Below are 27,652 nucleotides of genomic sequence, written 5' to 3' on the forward strand. Positions count from 1 at the left end.
AGTGTTTTCTGACAATTTTTCAAGCAGCATATTTGAAAGCATTTGGATAGAAAAACTGTACTTAACATAAGCCGGGGTCAATGAGTTTGTAAACTATGCTAAACTAATCGTATGTCTTTTTTAAAAGAGTTGGCAACTTAGTTGACCAAGAGAATGCTTCACAGTATATCTGAACCTCAACAAAACCTTCAACAGAGAGCATCATACTATTCCCCTTCATAAGATGATTAAAAAATGGCTAGATGATACTACACTTAAATGGACTTAAGTTGGCTAAATGACCCATACTCCCAAGGTATGTTGTACAAGCTGTCAGCTAATGTAGTAGGCTGCCTGTTAAGGACCCACCTCAGCTAACCACCTAAGAAAGCAGAACTCTTGAAACAGGCATTATCTCAAAAGGAACTTTTATTAGGGATTAGTGATAGTAGGGAAGTCAAGGCGAGATCTGGGAAAAATCCCGCTTAAACAGTATAGTTCAGGGGTAGGCAACCTCGGCTCTTTTATGATTCATGGACTTCAACTCCCAGAATTCCTGAGTCAGCTATGCTGACTCAGGAATTCTGGGAGTTGAAGTCCATGAGTCATAAAAGAGCCGAGGTTGCCTACCCCTGGTATAGTTAAACTAACAATCTTCCTCTTACCACCAAAGTCATAATGTCCATTTGAAATACAGCCAATCCATGATGTTTGGGTAACTGGCACAGTTGGTGTGCATCTCAAGGTTTTCTCCAGTTTCATTTCTCCGTAACTGTCTCCCTGATAAGGGAGGCACATTCTTCTCTCAAGTGGGTAGAAGTGGGAGAGGAAAAGTAGAAAGCGAAAGTTATCCCAAGTGAAAGCAATTCCCCCTCCCAGCAGAATGGCAGGCCCCGAACAAGAACACATATGCAGGGAAAACGATAATGGTTTGGGGATCTGACACTGCCACATTAAGAGAGATCAGTCCTTCATGACAAATCAGACTGGGAAACCAATGCCATGTATTACTACTTTTATTGTAAAGCTATAGTATAAAATCTTTCAAGGCGGAATACGCCTCCCCCCCTCCCTTTCTTTATCTTTGTGTGATCTAGGGAGGAGCTTGTTTAAGACCTTTACTCATGTTTTCTTCTTGTGCCAGGCTCAGGTGCCTTTTATGTGACTCTTGCCTTGGTAGCAGCTCTTCCTCCTATCCAAAAAAAAAAAAAAGCATAGATCCACAAATGACATTTTTCTTAAAGTTACAGTTTCTATAATTGAGAAACAAAGGCAGAATACACAATTAAATACTGCATACTGATTACATTAAAAGAAAAAAATACTTTTTTGTGGCAGGCATCATATGTTTCCAACCTTTGATCTTTTTTTATTTACCCCTGCCATGTCTTTGATCTAATCTGTTGCATATGTAGGCTTGGTAGAATGCATATTATCTTAAATAGGATCTATAAAGTGTGTTTTCTCCAAAAGAAAGAAAAGCAGAAACTCACAACTATGTTTTATCGTTCTGTTTTAATGTCAGTAGTAACAGTTAAAAGGTTGACCTCTCTAGTCTTTATATATTTAATTGTCTGGGATTCTTCTTGGACTTGATTTATATAATTATTTACACTCCATTTTTTCAGCTTGACTGGTCACATGAACAGCTTACACTTAAACAAAACTATAAAAACAAAGTCATGTAAACTTGGTTAAAAAATAACAACCCAGCATCCTGAAAACATCAGAAAAGTGCAACAATCTAATGTCACATTCAGTTTAGCTTCAAGAGCAAAGGCATTTCGCAAAACAGCTTTCCTTAACCTATTGTTTTCCAGATGTCTTGGAACTATAATTCCCAGCTTGTCAGCTACTGGGAATTCTGGGAATGGTAGACTCCAAAACATGAATATTCAACATATGAATCCAGAAACTTTGGAGGAAAGTTTACAATATCAATACAAAATGACACAAGTGGCTTATATTCTTCTGAAACAAATGTTGGTGACATTGGATTCAATAATATAATCTGGATTCTTACAATCTTTTAATACCTGATTTCATACTTGTCCATAAAATTATTCAGAATTTATTCATCTGTAGTGGTAATTTCTCTAATTAAATCCTACATTTTTACTTCTCTTACAGTTTCCTGAAAACTGAGTGAATATACAGTTTGAAGATTTGTTCTGAAGAAACAATTAAATTAAATTACCCCTTCAACATAAGTGTTCAAATCAGACCAAATGTCTTTAAATTAAATCATATCAAAAAGATTCAAATCCAGTTCAGGCATTTGGATGGATGTTTGCATATGTAAAAATACCCATTTTCCAAGCTCTTTCCAAAGTCTCATGAAAACCAATTCAACTCAAATATTTGAATCAAATCAAATTTCTGAATCGATTTTTTAAAAATCCAAGAGTCCTGGATTTTCCTAATTTGAAAGCTTTTATTTTGTTGTGATGGCTTTTCTGTTTAGCAGACAGATGTTATACATTAGATTTAGGTTGTAATAAGCTGTGATCCCCTTTCCTAAAGTCTGGAATATTTGGAACTCTTTAACTTAAAAAAAAAGGAGCAGTGATATGATTCAGCAGGAATGTGACTGAGATATATAAATTCCTGCCTTATGGAGAAAGGCGGCCATTTTCCCTCACTTTGCAGGGATGGGGTGCCTTCTATTCAATATTAACTGCTGGCAATTGCCTGGATTAGTCCTGCAGTTTTCTTAACAGCATTTTCGGAAGTGATCTGCTATTAATTTCTTCCTATGGCTGAGGAAAGTAATTGACCCAAAATCAACCAGCTGGCTTTATGCCTAAGGTGAGATGAGTATTCATAGTCTCCTGGTATTTATTTTATTTATTTTATTTAATTGAATTTCTATACCGCCCTTCTCCCGAAGGATTCAGGGCGGTGTACAGGGCAATAAAAGCACTACATACAAAAGTTAAAAGTAAGATTAAATTAATTAAGCCCTAACAATAAATAGTTAAAAATACCCCAAATCCTTAAACCAGGCCGGCCTGTTCAAATAAGTAGGTTTTCAGATCTGGCCCGATACCATAACCACTAAACCAAATTGCCTTCATCTCCCTCACTAGCACTCAATGGTGATATGTCAAAACATGCTGTAGTGAATCCTGCACTGAGCAGGGAGGTGAGCTAGCTAGACGATGTCTTAATTTACTTTACTTTTGTTTCTAGGATTCTAACTGATGTAGTAGCCTATAACTATAAATACATTCTTTGGAGTGTCTCTTTTCAGAAAGTTCCACATTTACCAAATCTGTTGAATTTACCCTCTGTTCTTTTTCCAGCTGAAACTGAAACCCTGAATTCCCCTTCACTCCTTTACCTCTTTGTTTCAAATATTTACATGCTATCTGTCATGCAATGCATCTCCAGGCAGTTTACAGAAACAGATTTTTACATAAATACAATCATATAAAAACAAACATGCCCACCAGTATAGCTGGTAACACTATATAACACTGCCTCATAAATATTTCATCTCTGCTATCATGAGCTCTCAAATGCTTAGGTGGGTTTTTTAAAAAAAAAAAAAAAACAACCCTCTCCCCTGAGGCTCCACTGTTTTAGATTTCCAGAAGACTATGAAGAGCTGGTTTTCCCTAAGTGCTGGGCTAAAATGAGACTGGAGTTCAGCTAATGTGTTGGGAGTATGGTCTGTAGTTTTGAGGTTAATGTTTTTGTTTTCTTTTTATGTTTTATTGTTGCTGTGAACTTCCCAGGATTATTGAATATAGGAGGGGTGGTCATATAAATATGGAACAGAATGAAACCAAACACTCAGCCCCATTCCTGACTTTTCTCCAATCTCATATTTAGAAGTTCTGAATGAAAGCCATAGATGTGTTCCTTGAAAATAAGTGTAGACTTGACATCTGAATTAAGCAAGATCCAGAAGTTCGTCCGTAGCTGTTCTCACCTTCAAGGGACTCTGGCAGTTTAAAAAAAAGAGGAACAAACAGCCACTACCACATGCTTCTCCCAGAAGAAGGAAGCTGAAGCCACCAGCCTGAGGATGACGGATGGGATTCCATCGAAACGTTGCTCCTACACCTTCAATTCTACGCGGGGAAAAACCCGAATGACCAAAGATCCATATATATGTATTATATGTGTGTGTATATATATATATACATGTATTATATGTGTGTGTGTATATATATATATATATTTACCAATCAGAGCACACCTCCACCCCATCAGAACACAACCAAGCCTCCACCCACAGAACACAGCCCCTGGCAGTTTAAAAAAGAAGAAAAAACAGCCACTACCACACACTTCTCCCAGAAGAACGAAGCTGAAGCCACCAGCCTGAGGATGACGGATGAGATTTCGTCGAAACGTTGCCCTGATACCTCCAATTCTACGTGGGGAAAAACCCGAATGACCAAAGATCTACATATCTATCTATCTATCTATCTATCTATCTATCTATCTATCTATCTATCTATCTATCTCTATCTATCTATCTATCTATCTATCTATCTATCTATCTATCTATCTATCTATCTATCTATTCTTGTGCTTGTGGGGAGGGGGTATTTGCTTTCCTTTCGGATAACTCGCTTTCTGCGTTTCTCCACCTCTATCCACTTGAGAAAGGAATGTCTCTCCTTATCAGGGAGACGGTTACAAAGAAACGAAACTGGAGAAGACCTTGAGATGCACGCCAACTGTGTCAGTTACCCACACATCATTGCCACCTGTGGATTGGCTGAAGTTCAAATGGACATTATGACTCTGGTAGGAGGAGGAGTATTGCTGGTTTAATTATACCATTTAAGTGGAATTTTCCCCAGATCTCGCCTTGACTTCCCTACTGTCATTAACCCCTAATAAAAGTTCCCTTTTGAGACAATGCCTGTTTGAAGAGTTCTGCTTTCTTGGGTGGTTAGCTGAGGTGGGTCCTTACAGCTTCCCAAAGGTCAGAACAGAACAGAATAGAACAGAACAGAAAAAGCCCTATTCCAAATAGCACAGTTATTTCAATCAAATTTATACTGCGTCTAGAAACAAATAAAATACTGTATGCAAAATCTTATTTAGACTTTACTACAATTATAATGCAGTGTTTCAATCCACTCCCTCTGGCTGTAAAATAAATCCAGTACTATAGGATGAAAGTGGCCTAGGGTTGACAGTAAGGAAGTGATCTTGACAGAGATATACAGGCTCCAAGATATACAGATACACAGGCTACAAGCATAAGGGGTTGAAGTATTTTCTAGGTCCACAAGAAGTTAACATCTGAGAGTGGCTCAGGCAGACATTCTCTCTAATTCACTAGAGTACAATAAGGAGCAGATACAGCACAATCAGACTTGCAAGATTCAATTATTATAGCCAAGATCAATAAAAACAATTGTGTTTTCCCATGGAGTTCATTTTTTGGCCTTTTCTATCTTGTGCATTTAATAATCAATCAACATCTAGTTATCAGATGAACTAGAAGAATTTGTAAACTAAATAGTTTGTACTCAGACATTTCTGTCTGCCAGCTGAATGTACACGACTGGTAGAATGAATTTTATTTTCCTCTCTCTCCTAAGCCTCCTGAGTCTATGTTGAAGAGTGGGAATCCCCTTTGCAGCAGATTTGCAGAAGGAAGTGTAAAAAAAGGGTAGAAAAGAGGAAGATGGTAGAGCAACAGGAACGTCATGCTCACAGCTATGGATGTCAGCTAATAAATAAAGTCCACATTTTAAGGATAATTCTATAAAAATAATTAACATATAGGTAGGAAATGTAAGGAAATGAAGCATTTGTAACCAGATAAAATTTTATGACAGGATAAAAATAATTACCTGTTTTTCATGTCTAATACAATGGCAAGGCTAAGGTAGCTCCAAGGAAACAAGTGAACTATGGATAGAGAGCAACATGCAAATCTATACAGAGCAACAAAACAGCCAAGAAATCTGAACCTAGGGCCCATAACCAAAGGGCAACTTCAAACAAATGCATTTAGCCAAAGAATTAGCATGCATATACAGCAGCTTGATAGCACAGGAAATTTGCCCAAATGGTGCTTGAACAAATTAGCTGAACATTTGTAAGTTTGCCTTTCCACCAGCCAAAACACTAGTCAATGTTCCTTTTATAATAATACCAGAAAATACAAAAACACTAACAAGTGAAGAAGGTCATACAATCTAGAGAAAGAAAAAATTATATTTTGAAACATATCTGTTATCTTCAATTTGACCTATTATTCCTCACACCACTCTCCGCTTATCTGTACGTGGGGTTATCGGAAATAAAATCTGGGATCATATTCAGGTTTTTTTCACTCAGATGTTTAATCCAAAAGAACAACCGATTTTCAAGACCCAAAGTCTTGTTCCACCCTAGGCTTTTGAACTTATATTTGCATCTCCAACTTTTCTTAGGTAAGGAGGAAAAGAGAACAATTTTTCTGATGCACATGGGTCAGAAGAACATAAAAATCAAGATGGTAGCCACTCAATCATAGCCCTGCTGTCATGTCTTTCTTTGTAGCAGGTATACAGCAATGCTGGGTACTTCTAGTATCTCTCTATTACTCAAAGCACAAAAACACTGGAGACCTCCCTTTGGTATGGTCATTTTGATCATTCCTGAAAGAAATGACCTGATGTCAGCCCTTTGAAGCAGGCCAGGTCACGGAACAAATACAGGAGACATTCAATGAATGCTACTTTGTTGTTGTAAGGCATAATAACAGACTCTTATGAGGGGAGGATATTTTAAGTTTCTTTCTCATAGTTGCTCCAATTTCTGGATAATCTCTTTTCCAAGTTCCTTCCCAACAGCCCTTTTATATCTTTCCCAAATTCAACTCTAAATTCCTTTACACCTGGCTCCAATAATTTATGCTGTAATACCTGCTTAATTAGATTATTACAATCTATGTAACTGCAACATTTATATATACAGGTGAAACTCGAAAAATTAGAATATCGTGCAAAAGTTCATTTATTTCAGTAATGCAACTTAAAAGGGGAAACTAATACATGAGATAGACTCATTACATGCAAAGCAAGATAGTTCAAGCCGTGATTTGTCATAATTGTGATGATTATGGCGTACAGCTCATGAAAACCCCAAATCCACAATCTCAGAAAATTAGAATATTACATGCAATCAATAAAACAAGGAGTGTACATAGAACAATATCGGACCTCTGAAAAGTATAAGCATGCATATGTACTCAGTACTTGGTTTGGGCCCCTTTTGCAGCAATTACTGCCTCAATGAGGCGTGGCATGGAAGCTATCAGCCTGTGGCACTGCTGATGTGTTATGGAAGACCAGGATGCTTCAATAACGGCCTTCAGCTCTTCTGCATTGTTTGGTCTCATGTCTCTCATCTTTCTCTTGGCAATGCCCCATAGATTCTCTATGGGGTTCAGGTCAGGTGAGTTTGCTGGCCAATCAAGCACAGTAATCCCACAGTCATTGAACCAGGTTTTGGTGCTTTTGGCAATGTGGGCAGGTGCCAAGTCCTGCTGGAAAATGAAGTCAGCATCCCCATAAAGCTCATCTGCAGAAGGAAGCATGAAGTGCTCCAAAATCTCCTGGTAGACGGCTGCGTTGACCCTGGACTTAATGAAGCACAGTGGACCAACACCAGCAGATGACATGGCTCCCCAAATCAACAGAGATTGTGGAAACTTCACACTGGACTTCAAGCATCTTACAGTGTGTGCCTCTCCATTCTTCCTCCAGACTCTGGGTCCTTGGTTTTCAAAATGAGATGCAAAAGTTGCTCTCATCAGAAAAGAGGACTTTGGACCACTGTGCAACAGACCAGGTCTGTTTTTCTTTAGCCTAGGTAAGACGCTTCTGACGTTGTTTGTTGTTCAGGAGCGGCTTGACAAGAGGAATACGACATTTGAAGCCCATGTCCAGGATCCGTCTGTGTGTGGTGGCTCTCGATGCACTGACTCCAGCCTCAGTCCACTCCTTGTGAAAGTCCCCAACACTTTTGAATGGCCTTTTCCTGACAATCCTTTCCAAGCTGCAGTCATCCCTACTGCTTGTGCACCTTTTTCTTCCACACTTTTCCCTTCCACATAACTTTCTATTAATGTGCTTTGATACAGCACTTTGGGAACATCCAACTTCTTTTGCAATTATCTTTTGAGGCTTTCCCTCCTTATGGAGGGTGTCAATGATGGTTTTCTGCACAACTGTCAGGTCAGCAGTCTTCCCCATGATTGTGATTCCTTCTGAACCAGACTGAGAGACCATTTAAAGGCTCAGGAACCCTTTGCAGGTGTTATGGCTTAATTAGCTGATTAGAGTGGGACACTTTGAGCCTAGAATATTGCACCTTTTCACAATATTCTAATTTTCTGAGATTGTGGATTTGGGGTTTTCATGAGCTGTACGCCATAATCATCACAATTATGACAAATCAGGGCTTGAACTATCTTGCTTTGCATGTAATGAGTCTATCTCATATATTAGTTTCCCCTTTTAAGTTGCATTACTGAAATGAATGAACTTTTGCATGATATTCTAATTTTTCAAATTTCACCTGTATATATATTATATATTACATATAATAATAAAATAATAAATCATTACTAGGCCTCTATGAGATTTGGAAATGACATATAAAGTAATAGCATCAGCCATTTATTTACATGTGTGTTAAATATGCAAATAAAAGCTGAGAATTGTATTTTATATATTTTACTAAATTTGGGGTGGGTACCTTTATTCCTGATTCCCCAAATTATTTTCCCACTACTTCAAAATTTCTAGTTATTTTACACGTTTAGTTTCTGCACTAATTTATTCTAAGAAATAAATTTAAATTTCATTCTTTAATGAACTTTAGCTCATATTAGGAATCATCCCACCACAGAGCTTCTGAGCCAAGTGGGCAGATTACTGCAATTTCATCCAGTATTCCCAGATGGGCATTAAAAGATAGGCAGGGATTGAATGTTAAGTCAGGAAAGAAACCAGAAAGCTGCTATTGCATATTTCTGTTGGTAGCCTTTTGCCTGAAGAACTTCTCAATAGTATTGCACATTCCTTATCAATATAATGTACAAATGCTCATGAGTTAAACAGTAAATGCCAAGTAAATAAAGAGAACGCTTCCCTATGACCAAGCGTAAGATTATATGTCACATAATATAAAGTTTATATCATTAAAGAAATCTAGTTAAAGGTATTTAAAATACCAGTAGAAATAGGACTGCAGAAGTAATCAATTTACTTGGTTAAAAGACTGAAAATAAAAAAAATGAAACTTTTATTTTAGGTTTGAGTGATGAGATCAACTTTGTGGTTAAAGAAATGTTTTGTATCTACTAAACACGTCGAGCAAAAAGTTGAGGTTATAACTTTTCTTTTCTACCCTAATGTTCCTTTCTATATCTTTGCACTCTTTTTTCTTTTCCCTTTCTTTTCTGATTTTTGTTTCTATTTGTATTTTAAATTATAATTTAAATTTACAAAATTCTTGGGGGGAAAAAGCAAACCCTTTAACGGCTTTTCCCCCCAGAAATGTTTCATTTGAAACCGGTCATTATAGACTGGACCACTCTTCCAAATTATGGAACAGTATAGCATTGTTCAGAAAATAGATGCAACTGGTAGATTTAAAAAAATTCATATTTCATTTATTTTCCATATATGAATATGTTCTTCATTTCCAAGTCTAATGAAGCCTAGTAATGAGAAATTCCACCAATCATCAGTCAACTAGAAGAAGCTACCCATGAGATATAGTAAACAAAAAAAACCCAAATTTTCCAAACCTAGAAGAAATAGGCAAGAGTAGACTCACGTGCTATTCTCACTGTGAGTAAGTAGGCAGCTATATAAATGTTTTAAAATAAATAAATGTCTGAGGTTGATGAATTTCTGGTACACCAGTAATCAAAGTGACTCACATCTGTAGGACCTTTTAAATAAATTGCCTTCTGAACAGGAACACTAATAACTAGCAGAAATATGCCTGCTCAGCAGTTGCTAAATGCTAGAAGTGAGGATGGAAATACTTACCAGCAAGATCAATTAAGCTTTGACATTATATAATCAGCCTTGTTTGTTTCCCTGAAACGTTAGAATCACTGACTACACTTCCATATTCAATACTTGTAATCCAATCAGTAACTTAGGGGAAACCAATAAAAATAATACCTTTTGGAACATAAGGTCACAGTTGTAATGGATATTTATATTTCTATCCCACAACAATATTAATGTCAATGCTGCTAACATCGGATGTTCTTGCTTGACAACGTAGGGAGATGTAGCCTTCCTTTAAGTCATATATTACTTTTAGAGTTAGAATTAGTGGACGCTGGGGGGAGTAGGAAGAATGTATCTCAAGACTGTTTGTAATAAGAGAAGATAAGAATTTGGAGGGTTGTTAAATAGGAGGGAAAGTTTGCATTTTAAACCAATTGGAGAATGTGATTTATGACATTTAATTAAGGGAGGGAATTGTGCTTGATACGATGTGTTCAGGGGAGGAGAATTCAGATTTTGGCTTCCAATATGTACATGCCAAAACTATGCAACTATATTAAAAGATTCTTTAAGGTAAACAATGCCTTGAAGTTCTTTGAAGTACTGCATTTGTCAGAACCATGACAATTAATTTAATAACCCTGCAAGAATGAAAAGAAGTTAGCAAACTGCCTAATTTGTAATCAGTGTGGATTAAATTTCAGGTTAGACCTGAGACTATCATTCACTGCTATCAACCATGGGCAGCAATATTTTGACTCTGGGCTGTACTAAGTCAAATAATTGTTTGAATTTCTTTTCTAGATAACTGTTCTAAGAGGTCTACAATATCACTACTACACAGTTCCTATGTTCAATTCAAAGTATTGCTTATTACCTTTAAAGCCTTACATGACACAGGTCATTTATTGGTGGGACTACTTCTCTCAGAGGACATCTACTTGTTGAATAAAGTGGGATTACACCCAGGATCTTCTGTTAAATGCTATCATCTGATGAGGCTTTGGAGGCACGCCTTCTCCATAGCTGCTCCAGCCCTTTGAAATAGCCTTTTATCTGGCATTCAAGGGCTCACTTCCCTTTTAGCCTTCTGGGAGACCATAAAGACCTAGGTCTTCTTCTAAGTCTAAGCATTAGACTAGGTTGGAGATTGAGCCAGGAGGCCAGTAGTTTGATTGGTCTACTCTGGTGTTTGAAGGAAATGGCTGTTTAATTTTTATTGAATTGTTTTTATTGGTTGTTGTGAGCCACTTATAATTAGTACATGAGATGTCAGCCATATAAATTGTTTAAATAAATCTGACTGGAAAGATAATTAATCACATCTAATTTTAAAGACTCCTAAAGAATGTACGAGTTTCCTTCTTTTTTCTTAAGAATTCTACTCCATGTGAATAGAAATGAAACAGAGTGAAATAGAAATAGAATCCCCTTAGAGATATGTGGGTGGGGGGAACAATTGGCTTCCTGCCTTTGTTTAGAGCTGCGTACATAGCAAGTTGTGTGTAGGTATCTGTGTGGGGTTGACTTAATAAAATGTCTGTATCACATCCTAAATTTTATGACATCATTCCATAGTTGATTCACTCAGACTGTTGTTAATACAGTATAGTCAGATCACATATCCAATGGAGAAAGGGGAAATCCAACAAAATACTGGAGATTTAATGCCACCAGCTTTCTCTTCCTCTTTTCTCTCCCCTTCCTTCTGCCAAAGTGTGCAAACCCAGCCTGTCCTTATCTAGATCCCTAGAAGATACCATGTTTTGGACTCCTACTTTCCAAGAGAAGGCCCAAGGGAGCATCCTTGACTCAATGCCGTGTGTGTGTGTGTGTGTGTGTGTGTGTGTGTGTGTGTGTGTGTGTGTGTGTGTGTGTGTACGTATGTATGTATATGCACACACACACACACACACACATATATATATAAATTAAATAAATAAATATGGATTTCACCCATATTTGGGTCGAGGTGCTCAAAACACTCAAGATATGTGTGTGTGTGTGTGTGTGTGTACATACACATACATACATACACACACACACACACAATTAGAAAATGAATAAATAAAACTAGCAAATACCATAGGTAAACCCAGGACTTTACACCTTCATGCTGAGAAATATATTATTCAGTACATATTTCTGCCACATAATTACAGAAGTTATGCAGAATCAAAGGGCAATTCACAGTCCTGGAAATGACAGTGTGTATATATTAGAAAAGGAACTTTGCTGACAATCCAGACAGATCAACTCTTAAGGAAAGTAATGGAAATTATTTAAGTACATTCACCTTTTTATAGCTGTATCAACTATGTTTCCATTTACATTTTATTAGTCCTCTTGTTTTTAGATGTGGGCAATTTCTAGGTATGTGTTATTATAAAACACCTTATAAATATATTCACTGCTGGAATCAATAAATGCTTGACAAAAGTAAATAGTAATAACTTGGATTTGTTTGATTACCTTTCTTTCTCTTTTCTCTGACATTTGAGAAGAGTAGTTATACAAAAGTACTAGGACATTTTGGGAGAGGTCATCAGAAAACAGAGGCTTAGCAAGTTCATGTAAAGTGGATAGGCTGGCACACATTAAGCTCTTGGCATTGTGCAGCCTACTCTGAAAAGTATTCCAAATCTATCAATCAGTGGAAAAATTAGAAGCTTTGCTGGAATTCTGCCTTTCCAAATGGAACATTTTTACTTAATGGATTTCATAATTCTGCATTAGGCATGAAGTAGGGATTTTTTCCCCCTTTCATTTAATCATGTCTGATTTGCAAAGACTGCCTGCACAAATCCCAGCAGTTTTCTTGGCAAGGTTTTTCAGAAGTCGTTTGCCATTGTCTCCTTTCTCAGCCTGAGAAAAAATGCCTGGCCCAAGGTCATCCCTCTGGCTTTATCCCCATGGTGGGACTAAACACAGTGTCTAGCCCGATGCCTACACCAAACTGGCTCTCAAGTAGTAGTTAAAATTTCTGCAGCTTATTTTTGGTGCCTTAGACCAAATGAAAACAAGTAGTAATTTACACAGCAATATTAATCAGAGTGCTACAACATTCCTTATTATCAACTGTTTAAGACAGGGGTCTTCAAACTTGGCCCTTTTATGACTTGTGGACTTCAATTCCCAGAATTCCTCAGCCAGCATGCCTCTGGGAGTTGAAGTCCACAAGTCATAAAAAGGCCAAGTTTGAAGATCCTGGTTTAAGAGAACCTCTTTCATCAAACCAGAAGTGTACTGTATATTGTGAAGTTTTATAAGTTCTCTATATTATAATGTGACCATTATTAATAACCTGTTTTTCTGTGTTACATTTTTGCTTTAACATTTGATATCCAAACTTTCAAGGAATATTCACAAGGCTCTACATCCCAAAGAAAATAAGACTAAAGTTTACTATTTTTCATACAATGCTTTCCATTCACATATAGTTGAAGGACCAGAGGAAAATAGAGAAATGCAATATCTTTCCTAATGTGCATTGCAAGAAGGTCTATTGGGGAATACAGAATTTACTTTTCACTAAATAATGGGAATTGGGATGAAAATATACCACTATTTAAGAGTAGCCCAGTGGGAAGAAGCCACTGCTTAAATAACCCTACAAATTAATGGCTACATATTAAGTTCTCAAAATAACACTAACCCATTGCTACTAAACTTGGATTTATTTAACCATTTTTGTAAAGAATAGCCTTCACCTTCCATATATTCGCTATTTTCTAGTGAATATTTTAAAGCCCTTGCCTATTTTCTAAAGGAAAGGGCTTTAAAACATTTCTTCTCACAAATCCTCATTGATGTCATATGCTCCTGTAGCAGTCTCCACTTATGATCAAACACAGAAGCTTTATTCTACACATAGAAGCTAACATAAAAAATTTGTTCTAATACCTTTGGCCGCATCTTCTTATAACAAACCATTCTGGATAGAAAACTTATCTGCAGCTCAGTGAGTGCATATTAAGAGGATTTTTGCATACAGTAAATGAATAGGACAAGGAAGACCCAGTTCAAGCCCATCCATACCAGAAAATTTCCTAGAATGACACAAGATCAATTATTATTCTTAGCACAGACAATATTGCAAGATTGGAGAAGGGGCGGAAGTGTATACTGTCTTCCACTTGGAAAGGGAAACGGGATATAAATCTAGTGAATAAAATTAGAAATAAAAAAGAAAATGAGTATCTCTTAAATTATCAGTGTGAACATTTATGCAATTGAGTCTATTTTCCACGGCCTTCATTACTGCGTTACCAAGTATTAGTCTCTGCATTCTTTTTAACTGCTGCTTCCTTCCATTTGCTAATCAATCCTAAAAGACAAAATATCCACCCATTGTCAGTTTTGGTTGCTGTTCTCTGTTGTCATTAGTTTTTAATATTTAATCACAGATTTTTTTCACTGTCCTCTACCTATCTACCTATCTATCTATCTATCTATCTATCTATCTATCTATCTATTACCTACCTACCTACCTACCTACCTATCTATCTATCTACCTATCTATCTACCTACCTACCTACCTACCTACCATCTATCCATCCTCTAGAGCAGGGCTTTTCAGCTTGTACCACATTTAGGATATGGCAATAATCAAGGACCACCAGTCACCTAGCAGATGGGCGTGGCATGCTTGACACCACTCACTGGACACAGCTGACTCGAGACAGCTGGGTTGGAATGGAACAACTCGCACCAGCTAACTCGATGTGGGGACAACACGCGCACACACAGCATTCCAAGTTTGGGGACTTTTATTCAAGAGGAAGGAGAGGATCTTCTCTCCAAGCCCAGGCATGAATGGCACTTTGCTAGCTCAGATGTGGATAAAAGTCTCCAAACTTGGAATGTTGTGTGTGTGTATGCACACGTTCTTCTCCCAATCCCAGACATTGTTGGTGTTTCCCTATCCGGTTCCCCCTCCCGGCAAAGCAGGAGGTAGAGGACGACGCTGCTGCATGTGGAAGCGTGGAGGAGAAAGGTTGCAGGAAGCCGTTTCCTCCAAGTCCAATTTCTGCCTTGACAGATCTCTGGAGAGCAAGAGCAGGTGGCAGGGGAGCAGCACTCCCAGGTCCTGCACAAGGGAGGCTGGTTCTTCTTGAAAGGGAATTCCCATTTCCAATTGTGCGTGGTAAGGATGCTGGTTTGTTGGGGCAGCCTTCCCTCACGCAGCTCCCCTGCCACCCCGTCCTCCTCTCCAGAGCTCTGCAGGGGAGGCAGATCTGAAGGGCAAGGTGCAGCCTCCATGTTGGCCACTTCTACCTCTCCAAGACCTCAATTAAACATACATTATATAAATTAAAACACAGACAAAAAAAGAAAACATAGTTAAATCACTAATTACAGCTCTTCACATATTTTCTGGGAAAGGCACCTTTATCGATGTTAGGAAGGAAGAGCAAACCTTATTAAGGAACTCTTAACAGGAAGGGAATTGAAGATTCCAAAAGGTCTTGTTCTTTCTAATCTGCCTGCCCTTTGAGCCTTTAATTCTCATTATTTTATTATTATGTATTTAAGAAGATGATCAAAGGCCTCCGTAGCTCAGGATAGTCACCTTAAAATCAGAACCTAGAAAAACTTAGTTAATCCGCAATACCAGCGTATGAAGAATGAAGATAATCTTTGGGCCCTGAGAGCATGCAGGTGTCAAGTCAGAATATTAGTGGTACACCTGTCAGCAACTGGAAGTGCGTAGGTCCATGTACTTCCCTTTCCTGTACCACAACTTAATCCATACATCCTTTAATTTTCAGACACATCTTTTTCTCACAGCTCCTTAAAAAACCCACAAAGTATACTGTATTTAGCAAGAAAAATAAATCTAGCATTTCTGAATTCTTTCTCCAAGGGGGAAAGGAAAGTTCACAGCCTGCAGGTTGCTAGCAAAGTCATCAAAGAATGTAGTTATTGCTACTAAAGGCGAGAATAAATAAGGAATCAATTTTGTAGCTCTTTCCTGTTACTACATCCTCTGAACCTCCAGAATGTGGCTTAGGATTGCACAAGAGGCTAGGCTAAAATCCAGTTGACTAGTTTGCAGCCAGATGTTCGGTACAGACCTTGCCAATGTGATTTTAATAGCCCAGGAAGGGATAGGAAAACCTGACGAAAACCTTGCCATCAATAAACCATGATGGACTACGCTTGTCTTGCCCTATTTTGATTCTCCTCCCCAGCAGCAGCCCATCGATTTTAGAACTACCTCCTTCAGAGCCTTCCTGATCCCAACAGGGCTGGATCCTGCTTTCCCCCTTGCTGCTACCTATTTTGGAGCCTTCCTGATCCCGCTGGGGCTGCCGGCATGACATCGGGCAAGAGCGCCGGATGAGCCCCGCTTTGCAGGACGAAGCAGGCAGATGCAAGCGCCAGTCAGCCTGAGCCATGCGCCAATCAGCCGGAGCCCCAAGCTGATCCTGGGCGCTCAGCAGAGCCCCAGCGACACTGCAGCTCCAGCTGACTCTCCCACAGGCCTACACTTTTACACTTTTTTTTAAACAGTGCTTTTCAAACTGTGGTACGCATATCACCTGCCAGGTGCTGACGTAACACCAGTGGTACACATACCACAGGTTGAAAAGCACTGCTCTGGAGGTATTCTGTATCATACTTTAATAAGCCAAAGGACAGAAATCCTGATGATAAAGAATGCAGCTTTATGTGCTATTTGGTTCAATGAGATTTATTCCTAAAATGCACAGAACTGCAGTCTTAGAAACAATATAGTGAAGTAGCCGAAGGACCACTCGGGACGACAGGTTACTTAACTCGGATTTTATTTAGAACAAGGCAGGGAGCAGAATAACTTGTCCGGCTTTTATAGCCGGCTGCTGTCAGTGTAGTCCAATCAGGTTCGTTTCTTTTGGCGCCGCGTCTTGCTGAACCAATCACCACCGTCGCGTCTTGACAGTTCTTCTTTCCGCGTGGTGAGTCGGCTTCTGTGTTTTGACAGCCGCGAGCTGTCAAATGGCTGTGCCTGCGCCCTGGCGGGGAACTTTGACAGCTGTCAAAGTTCCCGCGTGTTTCCCTGTCAGTGGTGTTTACCTCATAGAATAAACGATTATAACTTGTTAATAACGTTTGAACATGTGTGTTTGTATACATTACACCCCTTACCCCTCCCCTGGATTGTTTCCCCCCCCTTGTTGGTTGTTGGAGCCGGCCCATTCATAGTCCCTTAAATATGCTGGTGCTCTTCTGTTTCTGTTAGAACGTCTGGGGGGGGTACGTTTTCGTGTTCCGGTGGTGGTATGTTTTCTTGTTCCCCTTCTTCCTGATCTGGTGCAGGTATGATGTCCAGGGGGGGTGGGTCTCGGCTGTCTGGTGGGGGAAGGTCTGGGTGGTGTTGTGGTTGTCTTGGCCTGAGCTGATCTAAGTGCCGTCGCAAGTTGCCTTCAGTAGGCGTATGTATTAAATAGGAAATGGGTCCTGTTTGTTGTAACACAGTCCCTTGGACCCATTTGTTTTTGGATGTGTATGATCGTGCCCAGATCATTTGCCCCGGTTTAAATGTGCGGGGTGGGGGGGTGATCTGGTTCTGCTGTGTAAGTGTCGGGATGCAGTCTGTCGAGCCGCGTTATCAGTCTCCTTCCCCACCTTAGCTCCGCTGGTATCTTGCCGGTTGCAGTACAGGGAGTTGTGTGTTGTGCCATCAGGAACTGGCTGAGTCGTCGCTGCCAGTTCCCCTTTACGAACTTTTTTAATGCTTCTTTCGTTGAGCGCACCATAATTTCAGCCATCCCGTTCGTCGATGGGTGGAATGGTGCGGAAGTGACCAGCCTAATACAGTTCTTCATAGCGAACATCTGAAATTCACGAGAGGTGAATTGTGGTCCATTGTCTGAAACCAGGGTGTCTGGGAGGCCGTGGGTGGCGAAGACCTTCCTAAGGGCTTGTATGGTGGCAGCTGAAGTGGTTTTCCTAAGAGGGATTACTTCTAGCCATTTTGAGTAGCTGTCAACTATTATTAGGAAACTTTGCCCTTGGATTGGTCCTGCAAAGTCTAGATGTATGCGTGACCATGGGTTTTTTGTTGTTTCCCATCTATGTACTGGGGCCTGGGGTGGTTCGCTTCTCATTGCCTGGCAGGGGTAGCACCCTCCCACATGTTTTTCTATATCTTTATCTATGCCTGGCCACCACACATAACTCCTGGCTAGGGCTTTCATTTTAACTATGCCTGGATGTCCTTCGTGTAGGGTGTCTAGGGTTTGTGCTATGTTTTTGTCTGGTATCACTACTCTGTTCCCCCACAGAAGGCATCCCAAGTGTGATGACATTTCGTTTTGTCTGTTATAGTATGGCTGGAATTGTGGGTGTGGATTTTTGGCTGGCCATCCTGTGGTTGTCCACCTAAGAATCCTGCTCAGGACTTTGTCCTTGGCTGAATTTTTTGCTATGATTTTGGCGGAAAGGGGGCAGTCTGGAAGTTGTGATATTGCCAGAATGAGCCCTGCAGGAGCTGGGTCAGTGTCATTGCTTTTAATGGGTAGTCTGCTGAGGCAATCTGCGTGTCCTAATTCTTTCCCTGGCTTGTGTATTAATTTGTACGAATATGCTGACAAGAAGGTGGACCAGCGCAGTATTCTTGGTGATAGAATCTGTGGGGTTGTTTTGTCCCAGGTGAATATTCCTAGCAGGGGTTTGTGATCCGTGAATATAGTAAAGGGTCTCCCGTAGAGATAGTCGTGGAACTTTTTTACCCCTGCGACTATAGCTAGCGCTTCTCTGTCGATCTGCACGTAGTTTCTTTCAGCTTTTGAAAGTGTGCGGGAATAAAAGGCTATGGGTCTTTGGGTGCCATCCTTGTATAGGTGGCTTAGTACCGCCCCAATTCCATAGGGAGATGCATCGCAAGCGATGCATACTGGTGTGTCTTCTCTAAAGAGTATGACAGTTGAACTGTTACAAATAATATTTTTCAATGACTGGAAGCTATTTTCATGCGTTTTGGTCCAGGACCAGGCAGTGCCCTTGTCCAGGAGTCTGTGGAGAGGTTCAGCTATAGTGGCTTTGTGGGGAAGGAAGGCATGATAGAAGTTTAACAATCCCAAAAAGGCTTGGAGTTCTTGTTTATTTTTCGGACTGGAAGCTGTTTGAATAGCTTTTAATTTTTCTGTAGTGGGGTGGATGCCCTGGGCGTCTATTTTGTACCCTAGGAACTCTGTGGTAGTGACTCCGATGGAGCACTTTTCTCGTTTAAGTTTGAGACCGGCTTCTCTGAGCCGGCTCAGCACAGCTGACAGTCTGTCAGCTAAGTTTGCTTCGTTTTCTCCGGCGATGAGGACATCGTCGAAATAGGGGCAGACCCCGGGTATTCCTTTTAAGGTTTTCTCTGTGATACCTTGGAAAATACCCGGGGCTGCCGAGATGCCGAACTGAAGTCTTTTCACTTTAAAAGCTCCGCAGTGTGTGACAATTGTTTGAGCTTCCGCGGTGTCATTTGTGACAGGCAGTTGCAAGTACGCCTGCGTCAGATCAAGTTTTGCAAAAATGGCGCCGGAGCGGATGGAAGCGAGGACGTCCCTCACCGCTGGCACCGGGTAAGCATGGGGGCTTAGAGCTAGGTTAAGGGTCGCCTTATAGTCTGCACATAATCTAATTTCCCCGTTAGGTTTCATTGGGGTGACTATTGGTGTCTCCCAGCTTCCCCCTTCACTAGGTTCCAGTACCCCTAGTTTTACGAGGCGTTCTAATTCGTTCTCTATTTTTTCCTTGAGGGCGAATGGAACCCTCCTAGCCCTTATTCTTATGGGTTGGATGGATGGATTTAATTTTAAGGAGATGGGAGGGCCTGTGTATTTCCCTAGTGTGCCATCGAAGACGTCTGCATACTTGTTGCAGACGGCTTCGAGGCTTGAGGCTTGCACTGTGTTAACCCCAGTAATGGCGATGCCCAGGGGGCTGAACCAGTTCAGCCCGATTAGATTGGTGTGGTTCCCTGGAGTCACTAAGACTTCTAGGGGTCCCTTGAATTTTTTGTATTCAACTGCGACCTTAGCCTTCCCTTTTAGTGGAATGGGGGTTTTTTGGAAGTCTGCTAGGTGGACCTGGGTTTTTTTAAGAGGAATTTCCCTGTTACTCCGTTGGCAGATCTCCTGATACGTTTTAAACGATATTAAGGAGACTGCTGACCCGGAGTCCACCTCCATGTGGCAGGTGACACCTTGAATTTTTACCCTGATCTTTACTTTCGGGCTTAGACTGTGCACCTTGTCTATCGTTTCCACTAGGTCCCCTGGTGTTCCTCCCCTGTTGTCATGGGTGGTTGGCCTACCTGGGGGGTTGGCCTCCAGATCATGCACGTTGTCGCGGGGCCGGCTTCGGCACACTGGCTTGATGTGGCCGGTTTTACCGCAATTGTGGCATTTTGCGTTTCGGAACCAGCAGCTTCCCCTGGCATGGTTGCCCCCGCAGCTGGCGCATGTAGCCCGCTGATCGTGTCGTGGTGGCAGGGGGTTTCTGATTCTTTGGCGGTCTGAGGTGTCGTTTCTTCGCTGTTGTCGTCGCTCCATCCTGCGTTGTAGGGCCTCTCCGTCAGTGAAGTCTACTGACTCGTCGTCGTCGCTGAAGGTTGCGTTTTCGTGGTATACGGTGGCTGGACTTTCCGGTGTTGATGTGGCCGTTTTTTTCTTGTGGTTATATTCATAAGCCATTATTTCTCGGGTAAGTTCGGCTAGGCTCATGTCGGGCTTTGACGTAAGTTTTTTCTGGAGACGTTCATCCCTTAAGCCTATTACCACTTGGTCCCGGATGCGGTCTTCCAGGTCAGGGAAGCTGCAGTTGCGAGCGGCATGCCTGACCCCGGCGATGAAGTCGTTTGCGGGCTCGTCCGGTCGTTGCTTCTTCTGGGCGAATTGCACTCGCCAGTACAGCTCTGAGCGAGCTGGCATGTAATGTTTGTTGAGCTGGTCGACCAGGTCCGCGTAGGAGACTTCAGTGATGGGCACTGGGCTGAACAGCCCGACGGCGTCGTCGTATACCAGGGGCCCACTGATGTACAGGAGGGCGGCGGCCTTTGCTCTGTCGCTGGTAATTTTACTGACGAGGAGGAAACCCTCGACCTGTCCCAGGTGTGACTGCCATCTCTCCAGATGGCGGGTATCGAATTCCCTCACACGCCCGAAGTTGGCCATGTCGTCCGGTCCTGGTCTCGCTCCGTTCGGAAGTTAAAACTTCCAGTGACTGCTCTTGGCCGGGAATTCCCTTCCTCGGCCGTGACTTCAGCTCCGGAGTGACCCCACCTTCGTCGCCAGTGAAGTAGCCGAAGGACCACTCGGGACGACAGGTTACTTAACTAGGATTTTATTTAGAACAAGGCAGGGAGCAGAATAACTTGTCCGGCTTTTATAGCCGGCGGCTGTCAGTGTAGTCCAATCAGGTTCGTTTCTTTTGGCGCCGCGTCTTGCTGAACCAATCACCGCCGTCGCGTCTTGACAGTTCTTCTTTCCGCGTGGTAAGTCGGCTTCTGTGTTTTGACAGCCGCGAGCTGTCAAATGGCTGCGCCTGCGCCCTGGCGGGGAACTTTGACAGCTGTCAAAGTTCCCGCGTGTTTCCCTGTCAGTGCTGTTTACCTCATAGAATAAACGATTATAACTTGTTAATAACGTTTGAACATGTGTGTTTGTATACATTACATATAGTGTTGAGACACCACCAGAAAACCAGGTTTCAAAAGCTATTAGGGGGAAAAAATGCTACAGTTTACCCGATTTTATGAAAAATAGCAAAGAGAGCTGCCACCGCCAAGCAATAACACTGTGGAGGAAGTCCAAAACAAGAGCGGTAAACATAGGAGTTTAAGGGAGCAAAGTGCCCCTGAAATTATAAATGTCATCAGGCTGCCAAATGTTCATTTTTTTTATTAACAATCATAACCATGGGAGCCCTGCCGTGGTCGTAACTTTGGCTATCGGTCACAGATACCCCTTGTTCAGTACCACCATTAATTCTGAAGAGAAGCTGAACAAATGGTTGTAAGTCAAGGATTACCTAGGCTGATTACAACCCTTACTCTCAAAGTATTTTCTGAAAAGATTAAAAGTAAAATATTCCAAACATTTATTTTACAATTTTACATAAACAAATTTGGAGGACCATTTAAAACATTAAGATTCATCACTCAGAATTTGCATTCTAGCATTATCACTGCATACAATGATTATTTTCAGCTCATTGTAACATCACTTTTAGGACCCAGCAGCTTGTGATGGCTCTAAAAAAATTGTGATTCTTTTTCTTAAATTTGATATTGTTAAACATTTCTCTAACATGGTCAGGCTAATACAGGTGGTAAACTGAGGGTTACCTGGGGTTTTTTTTGGGGGGTAGGGGGAGGTTTTAATTGGTCCAGACATTGTTGCTGGCTTCATGTTGGCAACTGGCCTGAAGCAAGCTGTGTGACTCAGTGACAGTTGCAGACCAGACACTAGAAAGACAAAGAACTAATACACTGGAAAATTGTAGCTATGAATGACTTGAGTAGTAAGAGATGCTGTTTATTTCTATACAAAGTTAATGGATTGAGTGCTCTTGCTTAAAGTCGGTATTTATCTTTAATATAGCTAAAAATATTTCTTGACCATCTTCTAAGGGGCAAAATCCATTCTAAACCAACTTACCCATTATAAATGGATCAAAATATGAGTAAATCAATCATAAAAGCAGACAATCTATGCAATTAAAATGCCAAAGTAGTAAACCTCCAATCACAACTGTAATCTCAGGCAGACCAATTTGCTGATTCACACAACTTGATTGTGTCAGTTCAAGACCTAACAGCTGCATACATTCAACATGCAAAACTTTGTACATTTTAACCTTGGTTAGATTTTTCTCTACTTGAACGTCTTTGTGTGTGATGAACAAACCCAGCCTAGTTGTCTATTTGTGGTTCACTGTACTGTGAAACTGGAAAATGGGTTAATTCAGTAATCCAGTTAAGCGTCTTGTGCAGATCCATTCAGGGGAAAGTTTAGATAAATGAATGGATCTTTAGAGCTTTCTTACAACCTGGAAATAATAGGGCCTAATGAATTCCAGATGGCTAGGCATTTCCTAAGTACAGGGCCACTTCAGAAAAGGTAGTTCTTTCATTAAATAGAGATTGGGGTTTATACATCACAGTGAAGTATAATGTGGTTTGTTTGAGTTTGGCTTAGTCTGTTGTGTGAACCAAGCCATTATATTTATAAGCATTAATTTAGTATGTTTTGGGAACATAGCCAAATTTGGTTTTTTTCAATAAGCCATGGTTTACCAATGTTTTAATGGTAATTGACATAGCCATTTCTATTTGCATGACATGAAATTTCATTGGACTCCTTTGGGAAGAACAGAAAATAAACTGAAGTTATTCCTGAAATTGATAACATTAAAGACTAGGACAAAAATTCTTACCTGTAATGGGCAAAAATAAAACTCTCCTTTGTTGCTGTGGACAAGCAAATTTCCTACAGCTGCTGTTTTTTTCTGGCAGGCGGACAGGCCCTGGTGAAGATGCAATCTCCTAGATTTCAAGAGTACAATGACTTTAACTTCTCAGTGTTTCTCTTGCAGAAGTACCAAGCATAATTTTCATATCAAACCAAACTGGCACAAGATCCAAAATATCAGCTTTTGCCTAAAAATTCTGCTTGGGAAAATCTGGCCCCTTTTTGAAGTGTTGAGACTGCACTTCGGAGGATTTCCTAGCCAGGAAAACGAAATGCCATTCGGACTTGGAATCCTGGGAGTTACAGTATGAGTGACGCTGGTTTAAGTATCTAATTCTCTAACAGTAATCTTATTTTCTCCATGGAACATTTGTACACTGAAGCCTGTTTAGAAAGTTAATCAACAAGATATCGTTGAACTAGTAACATAAGCAGCTAAATACAACTAAATCTGTATTAGCAGAATCTGGATACTGGCCAGTAAGTAGTAACAGCCAAAGGATTTTTAACTATAGGAAATAAAGTAATATTAAGGATACAAGTTTACACAGCGTTGGGCTAATTACATTGGGTCAAGGTCACCAAGAGTTTAAAAGGAATGGGATTGCAGCCACTACTAATCATTTTCAAAAGACTATGCAGTAAAAACTATCAATCCTATTATAATACAATACTTTATTGATTATCCACAAGGCCTCTTCACTGGAGGCCTTTACTTATCATAACACAAAAAAATTGAATAAAAATATCCATAATAAAAGAACTACAAAGAATTCTGCTAAAATGGTTTAATAAAGAAGTATTTGGATGTAGTCATTTATTATTTCTGGATGGACAATGTATATTCAGAACAATTCATTTACCCAATTAGTTTTCCCCCCTATTTGTATACTTCGCCTCAAACAAGGAGATGCCTGTAGGGCTAATAAACCAATGGGATTAATTTTGTTATCAATGTGTTTACATTTATCTTATCAGTAAACCAGAATGGCTGGATGAAAAGGAAGTGAAGAGTCAAAGATCTTGAAAACTGGAAATGTGTTTTAAGTTTTGCCTAACCTGGTAAGGAGAAAGCAGCAACTCTCCAATTTAAGGAATGTAGAGATAAGTTGGAGTGAATTTGCAACTTTAATTTGAAGAGAAAGTAAGAATGAAATTATTCCCTTGATCTCTCCCTGAAGAACCGAACCTATAGAATTAGCACTTGCATCTCATCTCATGTTGTCCTAGGATGGACTGTGCTACCTGTTTTGGTGTTGTACAGGTAGTTCTCAACTTAGGACTGCAATTGGGAATGGAATTTTTGTTGTAAATTATGATAGTTATTAAATCAAGGTACCCACTTGACCAGACCTAATTTTACAACTGTTTTTTTACAATAGCAAATTAAGCAAACCAGATGGTCATAAGTGTGAACTCATTCTCTTGAATGGGTGTTTTTTGCCAGAAACTGACAAAAATGCCAGAAACCTGCAAAACCATTGCAAATTGCAGTCACATGACTGCAAACGTTATCAACCAGTCATAAAAGTGACCAGTTGCCAAGCATCTGAAATATAGTCATGTGACCGTGGGGAAGCAATGGTATGGTATTTTACCACAACTGCAAGTGCTTTATGAGTCATAAAACAGCCTTTTTGAGGCTATCATAACCAAACTGTTCTTAAATAACTGGTCATAAATCAAGGACTACCTATATCTGCTTTGAAGGAACAGTTAAATGCTTCCAGGAAAGGCTTTATCTCTGTTAAATTCTTAGCAATCATTGGTAAGAAAAATTCCCTCTCCCAAGGAATTCTTCAGACATCAGCTGCCTGAAAGAAACCCAATTTAGGTGCCTTCAAAGAAAACTACACACACACTAGAGCAGGGGTGTCAAACAGCTGGCCCACGGGCCAGATGCATCATGCTGAAACCACACCCACCCCATTGCCAGCAATGGGAAAAAAAGTCGTGATACGTCACGACACATCACATGACATTGCAAGTTTGACACCTCTGCACTAGAGGATCAGGTTCAGTATGCAGCTATCAACATCTACCATCTTTAAAAGACTTTAAAAGTCTAATCCAGAATCGGATGGAAAATACCTAAAATATCAGGGATAGAAAACACTATGGTCCTTGTGTATTTCCCAGATGCATTTCATTGGCCATTATATGACAAAAAGAGTTGGCTGAGGTAGCCCTGATCCAACAGCGCTTTTTGTTGCTTTTTAGTGTTTCATGCCCTGGACCTTATGTGATCTCTTACTGCATTTTATCTGGTTGGTCAGTGGGAAGAAATGGATGCTCTCAGGAAGACAGCCAACATCTGGGTAGGCCATTAATATGAAGAAGTCTGCTCCTTTATTTCAACAGATAAAGATCAACTTGTCAAACCACATCCCTGCTGAGAAGATAAAGAACTGTAGCATGCTTGTCAACCATTCTTTAAACTATCTGAATTACAAGAAAAAAAGCATTTAAATATGCATAAATAAATATTTTGATAGGATTGTCTTTTATATGAAAAATTTGAAAATGAAGCAAATATTACAAAACAATCTTATTCTCCCCGGTATGAACTAAATCCCTCCTGCTACTGTTCCACACCTTGTGAGAATATTTCTTCTGGGAAATTCCAAAATCCTTCATACATGGTCTTTGTATCCTTTGCTTCTGCTGCGCTCCCTCTCCAACACTTTGCCCGCTGGAGGAGAAAAAAATATGTGATTTTCCCTATCACAGGAAATGCAAGGGACTCATTGCTCATCTCTAAGGTTCTTTTTGTATCTTCCTACACCCCATTTTGTCATACAGCTAGTCAACTTATGACCACCACTGAGCTCCAAATTTCTGTTGCTGAGACATTTGTTATGTGAGTTTTGCCCCATTTTAGGAACTTTCTTGCCACAGTTGTTAAGGGAATCACTGCTGTTGCTAAGGTAGTCACATGCTTGTTAAGTGAATCTGGCTTTCCTATATTGACTGTCAGGTTGTAAAAGGTGATCATATGACAGTTGCAGTGACAGACACTGCAAATATGAGTCAATTGCCAAGTGTCTGCATTTTGATCACATGACCATGGAGATGCTGCAACAGTTGTAAATGTGAAGAACAGTCCATAAGTCACATTTTTCAGTGCCACTGTAACTTTTAATGGTCACTAAACAAGCGGTTGTAAGTTGAGGACTATTCAAAGATAACATTTTAGTAAGTTAGGAAAAGTGTGCCAAACGCTCTTAACCCTTAATACTGGTAATAGCCCTCCTCTGGGTCTTATGACTGTGAAGGCCCAGGGTGTCACACTCGATCATGTCACATAACATATCGCAATGTATTGTGATGTTTTTTGCCTTTGTGGTGCCGGGGTAGCCATGGCCTGTGCGTGACTCATCCAGCCTGTGGGCCACCAGTTTGACATCCCTGTCCTAGAATGAAGCAGTCACCAATTTTTGAGCCCTGCCAAACTATCTCTCCCACGGGGAATATTTTTTTTCTGGATTTCTTTTTCTCTTTATCAAATCCTTTTAAAATCTCAAATCTTTCATTTCCCACCAAAACTTAGAGTTAATAAACATTTCCCTGATCTCAACTACTTGTGGTTAACTGGACTTCGCCTCCAACATATGGCAGTGGAGCGTGAGAAATTATATACCTTACTATGCTGCTGGGGCTCAGATGCCATCAGCTAGAGAAGGAAAACACCATTTTCACATCACAGTCAAGTGACTTATATCACAAATAGTAGTCTTCCTCACAGGCTGGAGTCAAGATGAAAGCACATCATAAGAACATGGTAGGAAAATAGTTGTGGCATGACTCTTCCATGGTTAAGACCACAGGTGGAAAGTTTCTCAAATCCATTGTTTTACACCAGTGTTTCCCAATCTCAGCAACCTAAAGATGTGTGGACTTCAACTCCCAGAACTGAAACTGAAATCCACATATCTTAAAATGCTAGCTGGGGAATTCTAGGAGTTGAAATCCACACATCTTAAAGTTGCTGAGATCATAGAAGACTGGTCTACACACAGTCTCTAGCATTTATACCCAGCATATCCAGAGATTGGGGATTTGGAAACAAATGAACACCACATTAGGAATGCTGCGAGGATTTTTAGTATTCTTTCAGTCACTCCTTAGAAATGCATGCCAACCTTTAGCAGCCTCCTCAATTCTAACTTCCTGTAGAAATTGAGAAACGCCTCGCAACCCCACGTGGGGAGAGGAGAGAAAAATGCTGGT

At 40.3% G+C, this 27,652-nt stretch overlaps 1 long non-coding RNA gene across 1 annotated transcript; it reads right to left on the minus strand.

Moving 5' to 3' along the window:
* Positions 1-1,064: 1,064 nt before the first annotated feature.
* LOC308663269 lies at positions 1,065-26,412 on the minus strand. The gene is made up of 3 exons (XR_014025341.1): positions 26,018-26,412; positions 23,388-23,496; positions 1,065-1,171 (listed from the first exon to the last, which is right to left on the minus strand). It is a non-coding gene; the product is annotated as an uncharacterized lncRNA (long non-coding RNA).
* Between the last annotated feature and the right edge of the window lie 1,240 nt (positions 26,413-27,652).

This window comes from Vipera berus, assembly GCF_964194415.1.
Source record: "Vipera berus genome assembly, chromosome: 1".
NCBI classification, from domain to species: Eukaryota; Metazoa; Chordata; class Lepidosauria; order Squamata; family Viperidae; genus Vipera; species Vipera berus.